The following is a 10,142-nucleotide window of genomic DNA, read 5'->3' as shown; positions in this document are numbered from 1 at the left end:
ATGCTGTTTCGTGTTTCCGTGAAAAGGCGCTCGGCGGATGCAACCTCCTCGCTGGATGTGATTTCTACCATCATGCTTGGATGTTCGACCGCGGTGCTACGTAGAACGGAAAAGCGTCGTGAATGATGTATTGGAGCGTTCGTTCGCTACACGACACGACGCGGAAACGGGGAGTGGGCTGGGGGTGGCGCTGCCGGCCAGGCGGTGGAAAATCGTTTATAAAAGGGTATACACGGTGGTGGGTTTTACGATTTGCTGGAAGGACGTCGTTGAAATAACACTTGTTGAATACACTTGGCCGGGCTATAATCTTGGTGGACAGTATAGGATACTGTCGAGGATCGCCTCGAGCGTTGGTTCTGCTTAGCTTTGATGAAAGAAGCGGTGTTTGGAGAGTGTTTGCTGTCGTAGAGAGTTTTAATTGGTGCCGTTGATAAGGCTGGAAGTGGAAAATCGAATTGAAGATCACGCGGCACTCTGAATAAAAATTCAATCGGAAGTGACTTGGTATTCTTTCTAGGATTTTAATAAGCAGTGCTCTACGAAGGTAGGAAGTCTGCAGTGAGACATTTTCCGCTTAATTTTAAATTACCAGATAACAGGTGAGACGAGTTTCCGCTGTCGGAAACAGACGAGTTCAGTGCTGTTGGGTCGGTGAAGTGTTTCAGTCGGAAACGAATTCCAGTGGTCCTTTGCGACGGTAAATTATTCTGATAGTGACAACAGCCAGGTAGAGAGCGAGAAATCTCAATTTTTATCTGAAGAGAAACCGAAGTTTGGTGAAGTTAGTAAGAAGTGGTTTACTTGAGTCTCCAGAGGACGGTGTTATTCTGCCAGCGGCTGATATAACGATCACGGTAAAGTTTTGTGGTTAGTTTCGCATCTCGTCAGTTGGACTATCTGCTTCGAGGGATTGTTATAATCAACATAAAATTACGTGAGTAGATAGATTAAGTTGTTTGTGTTCATTATCCGACTGCAATGATGGTTGGGAAGTCTATGCATATAAATTAGCTTATGTCCAGGAATGGGCGTATTATCACTGTGGGAAGGTGAGAAGAATTTGTTATAAGATAAGAAAGAGTTCTTAACAGTCTTTAAAACTACATTATTTGCACTTCGTTTCAATGAATCATTGTGGTATATGTACAGAAAAAATCGACCTTGAATCAATCCCGTCTTAGATGTGAAGTAGTGAAGACTAGATTTGGTATATAATCTAAAATCGTTATGAAATATTTAATTATAGGATTGTACAGTTTTAGAAAAATATATTTTATATATTCTTTAAATTTTCGGGATTTAGGGAATACTCCCTTGGTCCAGTGAGCTTTCAAACGGGAATTGGGTAAACTGTCTTTCAACATTCCTTAATGTTCTCAAACGTAATAAATATATAATGGCGACTGTCGTGTAAATATGATCATGTCTCATATCTACTGATCATATTACCTCATGGTTCGGTTAACGGATATCATTAAAATGGAGTAAAATATGTGAAAAACTTTGCGAATTAGAAATACTATTGTACATACATATACCATTCCTTCACTTTTCACAAGGCAAGTTAATACCATCCCATTAAGTTCCACTGCTTAATTGTAACTTAACAAATACATAATTCGACCTTAACAGTAAGGCCGTCCTCAGTGACTCGACTTCGAGTCAAGTACGATACATTGAAGACTTCGTTTCTCGAAGTCGAGTCAAGTACGAGACACTGAGGACGACATTACTGTTGGAGTCGAATTACGTATTAGTAAAGTAACAAACAAGTAGTGGATATAAATGGGATAGTACTAACTCATCTTATGGCACTTGAACATGTCTTTGGACGATGTAATTCGACGATGAACATTTGTGGAAAATATCGCGGTTCATAAAAGTGTTCTCTAGCATCAGACTGTGATTGCGTCATATGAAAAATTCATCAATTAGGGGAAACCGCCAAATGTTGAACGGCTAATTTTGTCGCCTATTGTTGAACTTCCATAAGAAATGCACGTGCGTTCAACAATAGGCGAAGAAATTAGCCGTTCAACATTTGGCGAATTACCCTATTCGATTTCTCATGAGAAAACAATTAACGTTCAGTTTATTCATTTTTTAAAAATTATTTATTATTTATTAAAAGTATTGACATCGGACTTAATACTGCAGCAAGATGTTAAACTATGACTAGGAGTGAAATGTTTCTGAGCCATGCATGATTACAAAGAAAATGATAATTTTTGTGGGTCACATCAGTCGTTTCTGAAACGATTACACCGTCTAAATGCCCAAGCTCGTCCTTAGACTTAATTATTTATGATTTATTAACTTCATTTGTAGACTTTATAAAACTTCAATGCAAATTTAAAAGGGGGCCTAAAATACAATTAAAATTTTTTATATGTTTAAAAAAAATCATTTAAAAATTGGAATTTTTTTGATTTTTCCTGTCTTTTTTTCGTATTACTAAGGAGTGACATATTGTAATTTAGTATTTTTCCACAACTAACCTAATTTAATAGAAGAACGGTGGCGAATGTTAAACTCTAAAATATTCCGCTACCTTTTTACACGAAGAATAAGAAAAACATCAACAACTTTGAAGATTTCAATATTCTAGCATTGAATTGGAATGTTCCAACATGTAATATGCTAAACAATCGGCAATATACATATTAGATTCACTGGCGGCGTCAGACCTCTGGTAATGGTGGGGTACCAACATTTTTGGCGTATTGGTTCATTTATAATTTGGCGTCAGTTGGGTAAAAGACCCAATAGTGGAGGAACTAAGCACGTTCCAACACTAATTTTTCGATAACTTCTAATCTACATTTCATTTCCCTTACCTTGAGAGTGCATCCGAAAGCTCATTATTTCAATTTTATCCAGAGCGTATCATAATTGTACCAAAATCCTTTTTTGTTTCCTGAAATCAATCCTCCAATTATTGGTGCAGTGTTCCAATAGTTGCGGTATTTTGTTATTCGTGTTCCTATAGTTGCGAATCCCATAGGTTTTATATGGGATTCGCAACTATTGGAACACTACCGCAACTATTGGCGCAAGGGAGAGAAAAAATAAAGTATTTTAAAGATACTTTACCAGTTTAAATGGAATTCCAATGTTGTTTTTGTCTCTATCGTGTTATGACAGGTCAACTAATTGACTGGTAATGTGGCCTACTGCGTTTAATTTGTTGATTCCCTGCAAACCGTACTACCGCAACTATAAGAACACCCAAGACTATCGGAACTTTCACCCTAGTAAGAACTACAATTGGACGCGGTAATCAATTTTTTTTAAAAATCTGGAGACGAGCCAACCTAGGGCTGCAAGTCTCTCTTATAAAGACAAAAAAGAAATAAAAAATTTAAAACATGTCAGACAATTTCAAATATTACGAAATTTTCATTGCATTCTATCGTCTATGAAATTCAATGCAATCGTCTAATTTATTGAAAAAGGTCTCTAGAAATTCTTTGGAATGTTTTTCCAAAAACTTCCAATTCAAAAATTATTTCAGGTGTTCAGGATACCATCGGTGATTCCATTCCCTAGGAAATTTCTCCGGAATTCTCAGCAAAAATCCTTTCCACAAATCTAGGAGTAAATTTCAGGAGGTTTCCTTAAGGTCACTCCTGACGGAATCCAAGTTTCAAAGTGCTCGCGTTTTCGGGGGCACACCACTCGATTGGCGCTTTGATGTTGCATGAAGAAGAAGAAGCAGAAAGATGATAATCGAAAAATTCTCCACGGGAAACCATACGAAGAAGTTTGTAAAACTCTTCTCAAAAATTCTAAAAGCAATTTAATTAAAAACGATAAGCAGTACGGGGTTGGACTTTTCTTATACTGTGTTTTAAGTGTAATATTAGAAAATAAAATTTCGAATAGAAATTGTGTGTTTATTATACAGTAGAAGGAAAGTCCAACCCCGTACTGCTTACTATTTTTAATTAAATTGCTTTTAGAATTTTTGAGAATAGTTTTGAAAACTTCTCCGTATGGTTTACCGTGGAGATTTTTTCGATTATCATCTTTCTGCTTCTTCTTCTTCATGCAACATCAAAGCGCCAATACGGAAGCAACGCACAACTGTCATTTTCATTTTTTCACGCATGCTGCGACGCAACAAAGCTAAATCAACAAAAATGACAGTTGTGCGCCGCCTCCGTATCGACTGGTGTACCCCCGAAAACGCGAGCACTTTGAAACTTGGATTCCGTCAGGAGTGACCTTAAGAGTTTCCGAACGAATTACTAACGGAAGTGAAAACGGAGCTCCTGAAGGCAATTCCGACATTAAATGTGTCCAAAAATTTCTTTGGACATTCCTCCAAGCAGTGTTTTGCTAAATCATTCTTGGGCGATAATGATTTCAATTTTCATTTGAAAACTTTTCAGATGAGAACAGTAGGCGAGTCCTCGGCGATAATTTCTCAATATTTGGACTCAAACGATAATAAACACAGAATTTCCATTCAAAGATAAAACCTTACTTATACCAGCTAAATATCAATAGTCCCGTTATACCATTAATTTAGCTTTATTACGTTTAAATATTAATATTCATTTGTGGTTTCGTGGAAAAGAAAGGAAATAGAATTCAAAAAGTAGCGGTAAATGCTTCAAATCAAGAAACGAGTTTCAAACGAATCTTACTCGCTGGCGAGTTTTTATCAATGAATCAGATACAGTGGTTGGTTTCCTACCCGCCGCTGCCGTATCCAGGCGCTAACGTATATGTAAAAATAGCCAGCATGAGTTAACCACCTGAAGTTTGTATGGCGAAAGACATCTAACGCAGGTTTTCTCAACAGCAGGAACTTTTCACGAAAATCTATTTGGTACCAGTTATGTAGGAAGGTGTCTGCTACTACGCCTACCAAATATTTTTTCGATTAAGATGATTATTTTCGAGATATTAAACTATAGATGTCTTTCGCCATACTGATTTCCGAAAGTTAACTCCTAGTGTGCTGCTCAAAGTAGGCGATTCATTGATAATTTAAAAGTACAATCGCGTGAGAGTGTTGATCATTCTTGATTTTTGAAAGAATTTGGTTTTTTCATCCCTGGCTGCAAGTTTTTTTTTTCAAATTTACTCTAGGGATTATTCTAGAAAATCCTCTGGAAATCATTTCGCAGATAAATCCAGAAATTACTTTGGTTAATCCTCAAGACATTCTTTAGAAAATTTGAGGAAAATTTCCAAAATTTATTCGGAAATTCCTTTACTAATTCTTTTACAAATTTCTTCAAAGATTCTTTTAAAAATTCATTTGGAAATTCCTTTAAGAATTCCTTTGAATTTCCATTGAATTTTTTTTTTCTGAAAATACCTTAGAAACTTCTTCCAGGAAATCGTTCGTAGATTCTTTTAGTAAAACCATATGAAATTTCTTCCGAAATTCCTACAGGAACTCCGGGTAGTTTGTGGGAATTCCGAGAATGGTTCAAAGAATGAAATAGGAAATACAAAAGGAATTTTCCGAAGAGTTTTTAAAGGAAATTTCAAAGGAAACTATAGATAAAATTTACTAAAGAACTCTTAAAGTTCCGTAGGTGGAAACGAGCCAGCCTTGGGCTGAAAGTCTCCTAAATAAAGATAAAAAAAACACTTGGAGTAATTTCCGAATGATCCTAGAAGGATCTCTGAATGAATTTCAGAAGTGATTCCCGGCAAAATTCTTAAAATAATAGTCGAAAATGTCCGAAAGAATTAAAAAAAAACAAAAGAATTCCTGAAGAAATTTCGTAAGAACTCCAAGAATTTCTACTTAAAGTTTTCGAAGTTTCGAATTCTTCCAGTATTCCTGAAGGAATATTTAAGAAATATCTGGAATAATTGCTGAAACATTTTCTTAAAAAAAAAGTTCGAATGAAATCGTAAATCAACTATGTCTGAAACTCGATTATGCATCTGTACAACATGTGATAGATTTAGTTCAGAAAAAGTATTGGAGGGTAACCGCCCCTTCGGTGTTTCAGACATGGGATGGGATCGTGGGATCAAAGCCCACCGAAGGGGCGGTTACCCTCCAATACCTTTTCCGAACTAAATCTATCACATGTTGTACAGGTGCATAATCGAGTTTCATCATTTTTCTACTTTCAATGCAGCGAACTCTATAATCCTTTCATAAACAATTAATTTATAACGTAGAAGCCATTGTTTTATTTTCTTAGCGCATAAATTTGACAAAAAAGTTAGAATGTCTTCCAAATGGTTAAAAATTATAAGTTTCACCTCCCATAAAATAAGCTTTTCTTTACCACAGAAGATGATTTCTCAATTATTGGTCATCCCATAGCAAAATTCTGTTATTTACAGTGCTCTGGCATGCATTTGTGACAAGTTTACTTGATTTTTACAAAATTTCCAACAGTTTTTAAATTTGTTCACCTATGGGGGCAAACTGAACACTCTATATGGGGGTAGAACTGACACCTTAAAAATTAAAAACATAACCTCAAACTCATCGAACTTGGCTTTCATATCGTGTTATTCTCGTGTTATTAGGGTGCGGAATTTTAAATCGCTATAAAAGTTCCAGTACATGACATATATACCATAGAAGCAATTCGGATAAAATTTCGAGGTGGCTCAAGTCGATTTAGTGTTTTTGGGCTATTTTCAATTTTGGAAAAAATCTAACAAGAGATATAAACGTCGAAAACTATCGCAACAACCTCTATACGGAAGCTTTGGGTGTACTCTATAAGTCTTGTGAACATTGCGATTCGTTCCGTTCACGTTTTGTCCATGTTAAAGTGATTATCAAGCTTTTAAGTGCATAAAAATAATGTTTCCCCCAAAAGTCGTTATTCTACAAAATTCTTGAATTTATGACAAATCTCGCTTAACTTTTCAAAAGGTCCTAAGTAACATTTTTTTCATGAATTAATTTGAATAGCGCAAACAACAGAACAACATGAAAGCTATTGATTGCAGTATTCAAATTAATTCATGAAAAAAATGTTACTTAGGTCCTTTTGAAAAGTTAAGCGAGAAATGATTGCTAATTTATTATATTAATATTCCTCTTTTTTCCCTGGAAATTTGATTAATATAATTGTCAATGTGCGATTTATCGTTAAATTCTTAAAAATCGGAAGCTAAACATTTGTCATAAATTTGCACGCTGAGATTTCTTTAAACAAGTTGTTCAAACAAAGAAGCTTCAATTACACTTGTTACTACAATGCACTCAATGTTAAAAGCATGCAGACATATGGTGAAATTAACAAAATTTGGAAGTCGTTTGTAATATCATATGATTTGGTTTTTGTTTTGTTCGAACAACTTGTTTGAAGAAATCCTAACGTGCAAATTTATGACAAATGTTCAGCTTCTGATTTTTAAGAATTTAACGATAAATCGCACAGTGACAATTTTATTACTTAAATTTTTAGGGAAAAAAGAGGAACAATAATATAATAATTTAGCAATCATTTGTCGTAAATTCAAGAATTTTGTGGAATAACGACTTTTGGGGGAAACATTATTTTTTGCACTTAAAAGCTTGAAAATCACTTTAACATAGATAAAACGTGAACGGAACGAATCGCAATGTTCACAAGACTTGTAGAGCATACCCAAAGCTTCCGTATGAAGGTTGTTGCGATAGTTTTCCACGTTTATATCTCTTGTTAGATTTTTTCCAAAATTGAAAAAAGCCCAAAAACACTAAATTGACTTGAGCCACCTCGAAATTTTATCCGAATTAGCTGAAAATTTGACAGGAGACTTATTTTAGCATAAGAATTGCGATTCTGGGCTGACCGGTTGAATTTTTGATACCGTCAACTGGGGGGAAGATGATCATTTTTAAGACAAAACATGCAATAACAATGTGTGTTTACATTTTAAAACGAAACAAATATTTTCAAAACATGTACTGCTATACGTTGCAATAATCAATAACTTTAGTTTTCTGAAATGCGTTCGCATTTATTAAAATAAATTAAATTATCACACATTTTTGAGTAATCTGGTTTGGGGTGAAGTTGATCAAGACAGCTCTACTAAAATCATTATGACCTAGTAGTCAAAATACACTAGGTTATTTGTATGAATGTTGAATTTACTACGTAACGAAGTCTAGGAAGTCAATATTTCTTTTATGACTATCGTCTTTTATGACTATCTCTCTCTTTCTTCCAGGGTTGTTCCGACTACGCGGATTTCGCGATTTTCGCGGATTTCGCGGTTTTCGCGGATTTGGCGCGGATTTACATAACGATTTCAGGACTTCGCGCGGATTTGGCGCGGATTTAGTTTAAGGTGAAAATTTAATAAATAAAATGCTAGATCTCAAGATTCTCTGGACGTTTATATGAAAATTAGTTTTATGGTCTATCTAGATGGGCTTCATTTTCGTTAGCGTTTTGTTGACTGAAATCCCTAACATTACTCATATTCCGAACACTGGCGTTTTAGCGCCCTAACACTATAATTTTCATCGGTTTTCCGAACTGAGAATGAGGATTACAACCGAATTCAAGCTCCTATAGAAAAAAATACACGTAAAAAGCCAAAATGGACTTTTTTAAACGAGTGTTTGGAATATGAGTCACGTTCGGAATTTGAGTCAAAACGGTAAGTGCTTCCGCAGAAATTTGTTCAAATATTAAAAGGAGATCTTCAAAAATATTCCTGTGAAAATGCGATTATTTCATGATAATTTTTGCAATATTTTCGGCTAACTCCGATGATTCACAGGAATACACATAGAAAAATTTCGAAACCTCCTAAGAAATGTTGACAAGGATTCTATGAAGAATTTAATAAATAAATGTCTACACCCTAAAGAGGATTTCTGCAGCATTTAGAATCCGTTAAATTATACAAAAAAATTGGAGGAATTTCTGCGTAAATTCTTGAAGCGCTGACCGCAGCGATTACTGTAAAAAGGTTGCAGTAATGTTGCCTTGCATTTACGAACATTCTTGGAATGTTGTTCACCGACATTCACCAAAGGAAGTCTTCAGAAATTTCCAAACCGATTTCCACAGAAATTCATGAAGGAAACTCCGAATGCATTCCGGAAGATTTTTTCCCAGATTCCCAGAGAAATTTCCGCAAGAATTCACGTTGCGATTTTCTCAAACATTTTGTTAGCGGTAATCACAGGAATATCTGTAAAAAAAACTTACAATTTGCGCCTCGAATTTGACGAAAGGTTTTTCGGAAGTTTTTACGCAGCAAGTCACCCGCAGTCAATTTCTGCATGAAATTCCAAACCGTTTTCCACAGGATTTAATGAAGGGATGCCTGCATGTAGTCTCTAAAGATTTTCCGCAGGTTGTTATTGAATAATTTACTTGAATTTTCATCAAATTATTATATTCAATTTTTAACAAAATTCCAGAATGAAGGAATGGGGAACTTTTGCAAGAATACCAGGATGAATTTTGACAGATATTCTCGGGAATATTCGAAGCTCTTCGCAATTTTATAATTACAACAAAGTTGCATAATTTATTACTTCACAGGAAATTGCCGTTTTCGGCAGATTTTTTTTGTTATTTGCCAAGTTCATCTTTTCATCAATTATGATCTGCATCTTTGTGCCGAATTCCACTGACAATAACTTACTGTGTTAGAGTCAATACGGTAATACGGCTACGCAGTCTCATCTAATTGAAACGAGTTTTATTTATCGTCCGACGTTTCGACACGGGATTAGTGTCTTCTTCAGGCAAAGATAAATTTGTTCGTTTTTTGTCTTATGTTTTGTCTAACTATAACTGTCTGGTTTAGCTGGTGTGTACATAGTGTGTACATACTATGTACCGACACCAGCTAAACCAGACAGTTATAGTTAGACAAAACATAAGACAAAAAACGAACAAATTTCTCTTTCCCTGAAGAAGACACTAATCCCGTGTCGAAACGTCGGACGATAAATAAAACTCGTTTCAATTAGATGAGATTGCGTAGCGGTATTAGTCATAATTTACTGACAATAACCGAACAAAAAATGTCAAAATCATCATCTCATTTATAAAGCGGTGCGTATTGAAATAGTTTTAGCTAACTCTGGGTCGCGCGGATTTGGTGCGAAATGGATTTCATGTCGCGCGGAAATGGCGCGGATTTGATTTTAGTCAGCGCGGATTTGGCGCGGAAAATATTTTAGGATC

The 10,142-nt window shown here is 35.4% G+C and overlaps 1 protein-coding gene across 1 annotated transcript in view; it reads left to right on the top strand.

Annotated features, from left to right (window-relative positions):
* The first annotated feature begins 479 nt into the window (after positions 1–479).
* LOC134221058 (uncharacterized) overlaps positions 480–10,142 on the top strand; it is a 136,495-nt gene continuing 126,832 nt past the window's right edge. Inside the window, exon 1 of the mRNA XM_062700237.1 lies at positions 480–937. The gene's annotated coding sequence lies outside the window, so the exon portion shown is untranslated. The remainder of the gene's footprint in view (positions 938–10,142) is intronic.

Source organism: Armigeres subalbatus, chromosome 3, assembly GCF_024139115.2.
Source record: "Armigeres subalbatus isolate Guangzhou_Male chromosome 3, GZ_Asu_2, whole genome shotgun sequence".
Taxonomy (NCBI): Eukaryota; Metazoa; Arthropoda; class Insecta; order Diptera; family Culicidae; genus Armigeres; species Armigeres subalbatus.
The sequence above is the reverse complement of the archived record's forward strand: the minus strand, read 5'-3'. Positions and strand labels throughout refer to the sequence as shown.